The following is a 12651-nucleotide window of genomic DNA, read 5'->3' as shown; positions in this document are numbered from 1 at the left end:
CCTACAAAACAGAGAAAAGAAGACCTTAGGTTTGCTAATGACCTTAGGTTCTTTAGCGCTACATCAGAGAATCCCATGGCGTTGTCAAGTGAAATGTAAAGTCACTTTATAGCCAAGAGATTAATCTATGTCATTGATTTATTCTGTTTATTTATGGTTTGTGGCCATTTAAAAAAAAGAAATTCTAAATCAACAATGTTGAGTTTGGTACTGGCTTGGCAGGGTGTATCCTACCGTAGCCTAACAGTAGCTGGGTTGGCTTCAGCAACCCCAAAACCCTGAAAGGGATACAGCTAGTTTTAAAGATGGAGTTTGGTACTGCACTTGAGATGCTGTAGTGTTTTTGTTTTGTTTGGTTTAAGGGCCTACTGGCACCACATCCTTTGTTCTGGCCCATGCTCAAAATGGGACAAAGGGCTGATTGCTCACTTTCCCCCAGCTATGCTCAAAAACTCTGTTGACCATCTGTCCTCGTGTCCTCATCCAGTGCTAATGTGGCCACCAACACAGTGGCGATGATGTTTGCTCCTTCTGTCAGCCGCGAGTCAGGTTATGGCTTGTTTGTATCGTAATGTCTGAAACTGTTTGGTCGACTTCATAAATCTGCAGTAATTATAAAATCGGGAATTTTGGAGAATATTAACGAGTTTTCTTGCACTTTGTTGAGAAGCATCTGGATTATCTTTTGGGGCCACATTTTCAGCAGAGTCCCAATTTACATTGCAAACCAGATAAACCCGTTGGTCGCCATATTTGAAAGGTATTTTTTTTTTTCGCAATCCAAAAGAGCTCATTTTCTTTCTGTCTTGCCTATTTATGACACTTATAGATCCAGTATTAATGTGTTCTGGCACATTTTCCCAGAACAGCACAACAATTCTTTTCTCGGGTCCGAGTAACAGTGCCATGGCACACTTCTGAAAGTCAGCCTGCCCAAGAACAGAACTGAAAGACACACAGCAATCAAATAATCTGTATTTTGGGTCAAATATAATTTCATTTCTCTTTTAAGAATTAAAAATTTTGCATGTCTTAAATAAGTTGGATACTCATCATTTTTGGTCATTTTGCTCATCTCTAACCCATGTATGTAGTAGGGTAGCTGGATCCAGGGATAGGGTTTTTTCTAGATCAGGGGTCTCCAAGCTTTTTGTCAGCCTGACATTCTTTAACTGTTTTATTAACATTAAATTTAAAGAACAAATAAACGTTTTTTTTGCAACGGCATACTCATAATTTATTACCATTGAACTCAAATACATCTAAATACATTTATTAACCAAATCCCTGTCAATTTTTCGCACCGTTTCTTCTCAGTTAGCTTGTCGTAGATAGCATGTCTCGTCTGGTAGTGCCTCTTCATAGTAAATATATGAAAACATTATTTAACCAATCCAATTTAAGAAATCCTACACAGTTTTTAGAAAGTGCTGGGGGGCAATTACTACTGAGTTTATGAAAGGCTGTTGTTAGAAATTTGAATGAGGGCCGGACTTTGGACATTCCTGCTGTGGGTCCTTTGTCCCCAATGCTTTGATGATATTAACTGGAGATGTCACTATGGTCTTGACATTTTCCCTTTACACAACCCTCATTTTGGGTCAGAAATGCATTCTCAAAACCTTATCGGCACAGAATTGTGTGACTTAACGTATAGTGTGACTTCATGAGTATGGGTATTTATGACTTATTTATTTACAGTATCCATGACACTATGACTGCATGAACGTCACACATACGGAACCTCATTCTGCTCAACAACTCTGGCTAAAATTGCCCCTCTATGTTTAACCATTGCCATCCTATCTCCATGAAGATATGCGTATGTGCAGAGCCAAAAATAGGTAACTGCTGTCTGAGTCCATGGGGCTGTAAAAGTTGCTGAATGAACTACTTATTTGCTGATTTTGGTGTCTTGTGTTAGGTCACTATCCATGCCTCTCATCTAGGCACAGTCATTGTAAAGACAAACAGGAAATAGCCAAAGACCAAAAGAAGTCTCTCGTATAAATATGTTGGGATGGATACCAATTATAAATGACATAGAATATTTTTTTTATTTTTTTTTGTGAGCCTAAATATAAACAAAGCCTGTCTGCATAGTGTTATCTATAACAGGATGATGCAAGATTCAGAAACTCCTCTGAAATACTTAATAAAATATACATGAAAAGCAACAGAACGATCTACCCATTCTTCTTTGTCGGCTGTTTGAAGACCAGAACACCACCTTCAAGTGTCACGTCTTAAAATATCACAGGGATAGAGGTAAAAGATGAAAGATTGAAAAAGAATATGCAAACAGGAAGAAACTAAACAAACAAACAAAGAAAAGAAAACCCACTAATGTATTAAATAGAGTTGTCAGCCATGCTAGGACCACTGAAGAACAACCACATATGAGCAACATTTCTATTCCAGGCTGATGAAAAAAATGACAAAATATCAAAATGTTTCCCTGGGGGGTTTTGGCAGGTTGGAAATAGGCAGGACAAGGAAACTCTGCTGCTCACATTAATGCCTAATACTCACTCATTTCTTTCCCACACAGAGCTCTGTGTTCCCCCCTGGGCTACCATTTGCTTTGCAAAATGCATGTATAAAATTCTTGAGACCAGTCTCCTCATGAGGCCTAAATAATAGATTACCAACACAGCATCAAGTCCATGCTATAACTTCAGCCCCAACTGTCTGGCCTCATGCGCACTGCAAGTGTAAAAGATAGCCAGCTGCTTGGCCCAGGTGATGACACTCAGCTATGGTCTTTGGCAGCACTGGCCTACCCTAAGGAGAATATACAGCGTCTCACTTTGTGCAATCCATCTTGTAATCCACATTTAAGCTGCTAAGCTTCCGTTGAAGGTAAATTAATGGTGACCAATGGCAGGAAATATAGACTCTGAGGGGGAAGAAGGGAAAAAAGGTTTCAGAGAAATTAAGACTAACGCGGAAATCTGGTAGATTCACCTGTGAGGAATGAAAGGTGGTTAGTTTAGGCGGTCTGGGGGATAACCGAAGGTGACCTAAGCCATTTCCATCCCCTGATTGTCCCCCCTTGCCTCTCTCCTATTGCCCCTCCTATCTTTTTTTTTCTTCTTTTTTTCTCCCCCTCTCTCTTTCTCTCTCGACTGTAGCTCTTTCTCGCCTACTCTCCCCACGTCTGCTTCCAAATGGCAGTCATTATACCGGACATGAAAAGTCATTTTAGTTCCGCCTGGCTTCTTCAAAGCAGCTAGCTATAATTCCAGATTGAGTAGAGGAGGAATGCCTGGGTTACAGAGAATTTAAACATCGACTTTTAACCTTGTAGACACTCCGGAATTTCATTTCGATTTGAACGCAGGAGAAGGGGTAAAAATGACAACTATATACCAACGGATTTTACAGATATGTACACTGCAAATTATTTGATTTTTGCAAAAATTTCAAACCTTGTTTTGGGACATTTTTCAAGAATACTTTCATGAATTTTAAATATTTAACCAGGTTTTTAAGCTAATTTAACGTTTCTTTGCTCTACAAGCTTGTCTCAAATTACGTTCTTCATAATCTTTTTCAAGCAATAAATCAAGCTTGAATTTAGTTTTCAATCACAATGTTTAATGAATCCAGGTGTGTAGAGATTCTTTTTTTGCCCATTAAGAGCTGAGATCTAAAATGTAAGAAAATTCACATTTAAATGACTCCAAATCCTTTCGCTCTAAACTTATAAAAACAGAAAAACATGATTTAAGAGTCGAAAAAAGTCCTATTGCATTGGAATTCTTAGTTCAACTTTGAGGATGTTATTTGAGAGTTTATTCGTGGAAGGAAAATGTAGATTTATGTTTTAGGAATAAGCGCTAGTCGTAGATTTTATGAGGATTTATTAAGATGGGCCAATTTGTACTAAAATTGTATTTTCATTTTGTTAACATTTTGCTTTAAAATGAGTTTTTTGTCACTGTTTTTAAAATGAACTTCAGGAAAACTAAAAAATTACTAAAACTACAAATCATTTGATTAGAACTAGCAAAAAATACTTTTATTGGGTGGCATAACATTCAATTTGAAGTAATTCTATCTAACAGTTAGCTCAGTTATGATAAGATTTCTTGTTAAGTAAAAACGACACGCTGCATGGACAGATTATTTTGCTACTTTCTAGTTATTTTCTTCCTGAGATTAGTCATCTTTTCCTATTTTTAGGCTACCTCTTTTTACAGTGTACCAGACATGCGAGTGGACCACACTGGGTCACATTATGACATGTGTCTCTTCATCAACTAACAGTTCTCTGTGGAAGGAAATTATTAAAGCCCCAAACCCTATTAAATGCATTTCTCATTCGTGAAATTGCCATGTAGCCCTGCCATTGAACTTTCAAATGGGATTCTTTACCCTTTAACAACTCCAGTAGGAGTCTAGCACGAGGAAGTGGACGACAAATGCAAATCTTAAGCTTTATTTTTAAGGTAGCAGCCGTTTCCTTTCAGATTTAGTCTATGCAAATGATTGTCCGCTAAGCTGCTGATGCAACAAGCCCTGTATGTTTTGTCTTAGGCTTAATTTTATTCTTGCACAACCTTGTACGTGCATATGCTTTGCCAGCTTGCGTGTTTCGCAAATACAGCCTTTAAACTGTTTACAGACTTTGAGGATTTAATACTTGTAGTTCACAGTTTATGAGCTAGCTTCCAGACTCACACTTATCTCCTCCAACCTTCTATTTTGCAAAGTGGGTAGCTTAAGTGTTCCAGGAAAAAAGCTTTTAAACCTTTTTTTTCTTTTTCAACATCATCAACTTTTTTTTTTATAGCCATCGTGAATAACCTTCAGAATAAAACATTTTCTCTAAACTTCTCCATTCTCATCTTTGCAAAGTCCTTCCCCTCTTCATGTGGGACAGGAGTGCTTAGAGAGCGTCCACTTAAAATAGGAGAACATTCTTTAAAAAGCGTCTTCTACATGAGACTTCCAACATCCAATCTGGCGCACTTGTGAAGCGCAAGCGTCACTTACTCTCTGGTGTGCAGCAGCAAATTCTGAAACTGTCATACTTTAATTGAAATTCCATCACTTGTGTGGCTGCCATTGTGGAATAATTTGATAAAGCTGTGTGACATGAATGCGCAGAGCCGCCCGCCACTTCCATTTCTTCTCTCAGCCTTTATTTCCTCATTCTGATGGTTATTCAAATGTACCTCAGAGGATTCTGCTCTCAGACTTTCTCAAAAATTAAGATAATAGAAAATGAGACAATGGTAAGGGCGTAAAAGGAAATACTGTTTTGGGATGCAACATGGGTAAAATGAAGTCTTTAGTAGTATCAAACTCATCGCCGCTGTGTTTTTAAGCCAGAACTATCCTTCTCCTGGCAGTAGTTTCCTTAATAGTAGCCCAAAATCTGTGTTTTAATAGTGACAGCCTGTTAGTAGCTACATTGGAGATGATCCAAAATGGAGGTCAAGGGTGAAAAATAGTGCCTGTGCCACTGACCCCAAATACAAATCCATACCAGCACATTCTCCGTCCTCATCTTGTGTCTTCACAACTGACTTCAGACGTCTGGCCTCCATCAAATTTTCGGAAACCAAATCTGCGAGCCAAAGGACAGCTGCAGCAGAAATGAAGCGCTCTGTGTTTCTGTCACGACGGCGTCCCCCCTCCCCAACCCCCCCCTTACGCGAGGCCCGCAGGCAGAGCCTAGAGGCAAAGCGTGTTTAACCCGGTTCAAATTGACACAGTGCTTTTGGTGTTACAGTACACAAAGGTACATTTCCCAAGGCAATATCCGAGCTTTGACATCAAGATGGTAACTTTTATTGTTTTGGCGTTTAACTTTTGAGAGACTGATTTGATATATAGGATGAATTAGGAAATCTTTGGCTTTCTGGCCTGCCGGGCGGTGGATCGTAAAGGTGAATTTACTTGGGTGGGGAAATGGGGGTGTAATTATTCCAAGCCAGTGGCAACTTGAACACCAAGGAAAAACAGAAACTCCTAAAGTGTGTGAAGCCATTGCTTCGTAGCGGTGGCTTGTATCAAGCGATCCACCCTTGATGCTAGTTATGCCGTACTAGAGGTTACGGGAGGAAATGCTTGCCAAGTAAATAAGTGAGCAAAGCGACTGAATAGAGAGGAAAAACACAGCGGGACCGAGGCCAAAGTGAACCAAGGGTAAAGTCATGATCACTTCATTATGCTGCGGTGCTGCTCAGCGTTGTGCAAAATCAAACTGCTCTCTCATTTGTCACATTGCATCAGGCTCGCCTGTGTGAAGTAGGTTTTGTAGTCTGCAGGAACCCCCCTGATGCACAGGCGCACACGCCAGTCGATTAACAGGAGGAAACCTAACTGCGCTGCATAGAAAATGCGAGGCACGTGCGTGCACACGTGCGTGCACACGTGCGTGCACACCTCGTTACCCCCTCAATATGACATCTAACAGTCGAACTTTTCTCCTGCATCCAGCCAACCGCCCAACTTGCCAACAGCCAAGCCGCTCTGCCAATCACTGGATTGCTTTTAAGGGCCATTGTTGGTATGAAATAAACCAAAATACACCCACTGGATTACAGAGGGCAGTCACTGAGGGGGGGGGGGGGGGGGGGGGGGGGGTGATTGCAAGCAGACCTACCGGCACTCCATCTCCTTCAGTTCCAACACGATGGCGCCTGATAATTGTGGCCTTTATGAAACGTTTGCTTTTGAGATCTTTTTGTTTCCGATTTTGCAACAGGCTCCCAGGGCCTGAGCTCATAAAGTGGTGCTCGCAAACATATTCTAGGTGGCGTGTGTACACGTTTTTTTTTTTTTTTTTTGCTGCACTCTTGAACATGAACCAATAAGTCACAGCCACTTGCCTATACTGAGGCGATGGGGCTGTGAGGTGCAGGCACACTTGTTTGCAAGAGGGCTTGGCGTCATGCCTGAGAGGGCAGGGATGAGGAAACATTCAGGGCCCGAGCTGTTTTTTTTTTTTGTTTTTTTTAAATCCCTCTTGTTACATTTTAAATCAAATCCAGTCTCTGATGTTGGTAATGTTGAATCGACGTATGTCAAGAGGGAAACCATGGTGCTTCAGGGTCACGAAAATGGGCGACGTTCTTATTTTACATTTTCCCACTCTTTCAAACTGTCAAAAAACTGAAGCATTTAGAGAAAAAACTAAATAAAAGGTTGTATATTAGCCGAAATATGTGCCCACGCTATCAGGTGAGGAATACAAGAGGAACAATCTTTAACAGATATTCCCTCACAGTTTCCCTCAAGGTCTTCAAAAACATTTATTGGAGGAGTCTAAAACGAGACGAGGTGAAGGATGAGGCTTTTCAGTGAAAGTGCCCACGTCAGAGCCGCTTTTCAGACGACATGACACTTGTTTTCCCTCAGCAACTCTGAATAACAGCACTTAAAACTAAGCACCACCTTGGTGCATACATCCATTTTTGCCGCCTTTTTTTTTTTTTTCTCAAGAGCCGCTTGTGGAAGCAGCGAAATTGAAATCGAAACGTGTGGTGGCGGCATTAATTGCATAGTGTCAAAATTGGATGAATACTAATTGTTGGAGCCTTGGACTGTAAAACACGAAGGGCAGCAGAGTATCGCTGCATGGGGTGGGTGTGTTCTACCTGGGTGCTTACTGGCTGTAAAGTTTAAAAAAAAATGCTTGGGTAAACACACAAGCGCACACACTGATTTGCATGTTCAAACACACCCACATCTGCTGGCCTTTTAGAGACACCATGAGTACACAATGGTTTTAGTTTAAACCCTTTAGGTCGGCTTTGATTTGATCTTTTTATACTTTTACACCATGATGCACATTTTTTTAAATCGATTTATTTACTTTTTAAAGGGTTTAAAAAGTCTGTGTTTAAACTTATGAAAATAAAAGACTAAATGTTTATTAGAATGTTATATCTGCTGCATTCCGTGTGTTGATTGGGAAGAATGAGTCCCCTAGTGGCTCAACTGGCACAGTGAGCGCAGGTGGTGTGCGCTTCTCCTGGAAATAAAGCCTTACTATCACTCGATTGACAGTACATCTGCGTGACTAGTCCCCCATCCCACCCTGTCCACCTTGTTTTTTTTTTTTTTTTTTTTTTTTTTTTAAACTTTTTTATGTTTAGCTGTCATCTAACTGCGTCTGCTCTTTAATGAGCCAGGCCAACTTTAAACCCGATCAAAATAAAACGAGTTCTAAAATAGCAGAGGCAGGACGGGGGCTCTCTGGAGAGTTGCAGGAATGCACTTTGAAAATTCTTCACAATCCCGTCGCTGGAGAAGGCTTCCACAAGTCTAAAAAGGATGCAGGGGACGAGCTGTGTCTGCGCACGGACGCTTAAAATAACGCGTAAAGTCGGACTGGTTTTTCCAATTTTGATTCATCTTGAAGAGATACAGAAGCCGTGAGCATGGATTAGGATGAAATATGTTTAACTAATGAGAGATTAGGACCTTAAAAAGCAAATATTGCCAAAGGATGGTAAATATTCAACAAGAAAAGTCGTGATTTGTTGTCATATTTGACTCGCTTAGTGTCGAGCGGTGCGCCTAAAGACCCCCGCAACCAACTTCAGGACGACAAACACCTGAAATGACTTCCGCTGTCACAAACTCCCAGTCTTACCTTATCACCATTTTGCGTTCAGAGAGAAACTCAGCGTCTTCTTCTTTGTGCGTTCTTTAGGTAGGAGCGTTAGTCGATCATTTGTTATTGTTTTGGTTTTCTTTTTTTACATCCAATAATAGGAGTCAAGTCCCGGGGAAATAATTTTGCCAAGAAAAAAAAATGTTTAAAAAAATTAATTATGTAAAAAAAAATGAAAAAGAGGAATAAGAATAAGAAAAAAGATTGGGGAGAAAAAATCCGACCGGAGGCTCCTTTTCTTTCCCACAGTCTTTCCCTGGAGGCGTCCGTTCCAAGCGCACCGACAGACGGCTGTCAGAGAACCGGGGGGACAGCGGCGGCTCAAGTGGGGTGCGTGTATTATAGTCTTCTATGCAGTGTGGCGTGGGTCTGCTGTGGCGGGGCTCGTTAGACCTTCACTGGATTGAACGTGGCGAGACTGTGGTTGTGTTTGGAGCGCGCGCTGTGACTGGGACGCACAGCCCTCCCCTCCCCTCCCTCTCCCGGGTTTCTCCCACCTTCTCAGTGCGTCTGACTGCTTCTCTCTCTTTTGCCGAGACCACGATCCACAGTGGGTGGGGGCGTGGGATTTTTTTTTTTCCTCGTGGGGAGGTGGGGTGACGTCACTTCGCGAGGTTCCAGCTTGTCAACTTTCCTGCACCCCCTCCCTCCCTCCCCAAAAGAATACTGCAGGAATGTGCACCCGCACAAACCTATGGCTGCGTTCGGATTAAAGACAGACTCGGGAATGTAATGTGTGTGTATTTGGGTGCGCGCGCGCCTCTGATATCCTAATTACTGCTCGATTTAAAACCCCAAACCATGTTTCTAAACACGCACCTTCAAAATAATCTACATTCTTTGATAGATTACGTTTGGCTTTTGATTTGAAATAGAACAATTTCTTAAAGTTTCAAAGTAAAAGAATGAGACAAAAAAACAACAACAATAAAAACACATTAACTTTGTGTTCATGTGTTAGAGTCTTATGGGGAATTTCCACTGTTTTCATTTATACTTATTGTATAGAAGGCTCTTATAACGCCACCGAACAAAAACTGCAGTCTACGTTGCTTTTGCTGTAGCTGGAGCTACAGCAGCATGTAGGGGTTTTCTGTTCTTTTCTTATATCATGCCTCTCTTAGAGCATCCAAAAACTATTCTCAAGTAAGCACGCCTCTGTTTTCCTAACTACCACCTGATTTAAAACTGGAAACTGTGTTTAGAAACCGCACGCACCTTCAAAATGATCGACATTCTTTGATAAATTACGTATGGCTTTTAATTTGAAAGAGAATACATACAATTTCATTAAGTATCAAAGGAAAAAAAAGTAAAGCCAAAGAAACAACACAATAAAATCTCTGATTTAGATGAACTTTGTGTTTACATGTAGAATTTCATGAGGATTTTCTAGTGTTTTTCAGTTATTCTTGTTTGAACAGCTCTTAAAACACCACCAAGCGCTAGACTGCAGTTGACATAAATATTGCTGTGGCTGTAGCTATAGCAGCATGTTTTATTTATTTATTTAATTTCCAGATCGGGGTAGACCATGCAGGCATCTCCAACCCTGTTCCTCATAATCTACTGCCCTGCTTGTTCTGCACAGCTTCAGTAATTGCTGATTAGCTGGAATGAGTGAGCCCAAGTTCTGTTTGACTGAACACACCTAATCCAGGTGACTAGCACTTACTCAAGCAGGGTTAGCTGCAGAACATGCAGGGCAGTAGATCATGAGGAACAGGGTTGGAGACAACTGTCACAATAATTTCGGTACACTGAGAACTGATCATCAGCTGTAGCCTTATTATTAAAACCTTCCAAACATTAGCATGTTCACAATACCTGTAATTCCCAACCTTGTTTGCAACACGTAAGAAAACAAAGAACAGACATATACAGCTAAAACAAACGTCACTGTCACTGCGCTTACTTCCAACTTTGTTGCATGTAATAAAACCACAGTCCTACACAACTACACGTTCGCTGAGTTAACAGTATCACAATAACACTCATCTAAGCATTTTGATGGAGTGCTCTGTTCCTCTCCAAATCGCTTGAGCATCAGTCAGCACAATCAGAATAAAATCCACATCTAAGGCGCTCCAGGTATAAGACGCACTATCGTTATTTTGAAAAAACTTAAGGCTTTTAACCCTTGTGCTATCTTAAATGACCCCACCCTCGAATTGACGTGTTCTCCCTACCATGACAAAGGTGGATAAAGGTGGAAAGATTTCATGTAATCCATGGACACCAGTGAAGATCACAAATCACTGAAGAAAAAAGGTTCAGAGCACTGTCTAGTGGGTCTAGATGACCCAACTCCCAATGTTAAAGTGCCTAGGATAGCACAAGGGTTACGTGCACCTGAAAAAACAGAACATGTTTCAGTTTTGACCATTACTTGAGTTTTAGTTTCTGTTCACAGTGTTTCTTTTAGAGAAAAGCCATGTCCTGTTTAAAAGAAAGTACAATAATCATGGTATTGTAAAAAAACTAAAATCAAAAAGGCTTTATTTAGAACCTCTAGAGTGAAGTCACTATAAAGACATTACTAAAAGGCACAGACACATTGAGAGTCCCTGTAGGGGTACTGTATTGATTCTGTTGTCTGCTTGAGAATAAAAGTGTAGCATGACATTTAATTTGCCTTTTTTTTTATATGTTCATCAATGTCATAGCTTCTGTAAGTGGGAGCACTTTCTGTAATCTGAGGCTGTTGAGCAACAAACCAGTAATTTGTGTGTAATGGTCACACACTTAATATAATTGATTTCAAGACAGGATTTTTTCACATCTTGACACTGAATGGACATAATGTTGCACAGCACTTGGCATAATAGTGCTCATGACAACAAAGTCAAGTGCACCGCCCTCTGATGGAGAGCTGGAGAAAAAAGTAAAAGCAATGGCCCAGGGAGACTGATGACTATGACCAATTGTGTTATGAGAAAAAGTTGCTTTTATGGCAGCAGCCCAAACCCAGTGATGAACAGCCCTGCCCCGAAGACACAAACCTCTAACATCCAACAATAGGACTCCGAGAGACAGACTACTGCAGTCAGCAGATTTGTTTTCTTACCTGCTCTGAGACATGACACCTATCTGATTGAATACCAGTTCTGGTGATTTATACCCGCGAATTATAAGCAGGTTCGTTTTCTGATGGCAAAATTCAATAAGCTCTGCATGCGGATACCAAAAGCCCGAAGAGGGTGTTAGCTTTGTGACAGTGGAGGAAACTTGATCAAATGACTATTGTGTGAACTATTACCCTCAACCACTGGCAACGATATTAAAAAAAAACTGAGACTGAAATGGTTGTGTCTGCTAACAGAATGCTCTGGAGACCAGAAATAGTCTGGATATCCAACTTTCACAATCATTTGCAAAATATTTTCAGAAGCAGCACAACCATCAGACAAGCTGTTTGACCTTCATATGTAGTTATCAAAACCATAAGAAAAATATAACAGAATAAGATAAAAATGTATTTGAGCCACACTTCTTGCCTCACAGCAAGAAGGCCCCTGGTGCAAGTCCCGGCTAGGGGACCTGAAACAGAATATCAATGGGGGCCGGCTTCCTACCACCGTCCAAAGACATGGTTCATAGGTCAATTGGTTGACCTAAATTGTCCATAGGTGTGAGTGTGAATGGGTGTGTGATATGTGACCCTGCGACAGACTGGTGATCTGTCCAGGGTGTCCCCTGCCTTCGCCCACAAGTACCGGGATAGGCTCCGGCAGCCCCGTGACCCCGAAAGGGATAAAACGGTAGAAAATGAATGAATGAATGATTTGAGCCATTTAGCCCTACACTCGTTTAACCCTTTAACACAGGAGCTTTAGCGCCAGTGTTTTCTTTTGATTACTCTAACTCTTTAACCGTTTACGCAATTAATGTACTTAAATCGGATTCTGAAGTGCAAAAAAATCAGCCTTGTGCCATTGTGCAATAACATTAGCGATGTGTTGCATATTGGAGCAAAGCCAATATCAATAGCTGCTTTTCTCCGCCTCAGAATCAGC

At 40.9% G+C, this 12651-nt stretch overlaps 1 protein-coding gene across 42 annotated transcripts in view; it reads right to left on the bottom strand.

The window, feature by feature from the left end:
* LOC101165843 (receptor-type tyrosine-protein phosphatase delta) overlaps positions 1-12651 on the bottom strand; it is a 496446-nt gene that overhangs the window by 146490 nt on the left and 337305 nt on the right. Inside the window, exon 1 of one of the 42 annotated variants that reach the window (XM_023966288.1) lies at positions 8615-9084. The exons of the other annotated variants lie outside the window; for them this stretch is intronic. The gene's annotated coding sequence lies outside the window, so the exon portion shown is untranslated. Of the gene's footprint in view, positions 1-8614; positions 9085-12651 lie in introns of those variants that run through there. 42 annotated transcript variants of the gene reach the window in all.

Source organism: Oryzias latipes, chromosome 18 (genome assembly GCF_002234675.1).
Source record: "Oryzias latipes chromosome 18, ASM223467v1".
Taxonomy (NCBI): Eukaryota; Metazoa; Chordata; class Actinopteri; order Beloniformes; family Adrianichthyidae; genus Oryzias; species Oryzias latipes.
The sequence above is the reverse complement of the archived record's forward strand: the minus strand, read 5'-3'. Positions and strand labels throughout refer to the sequence as shown.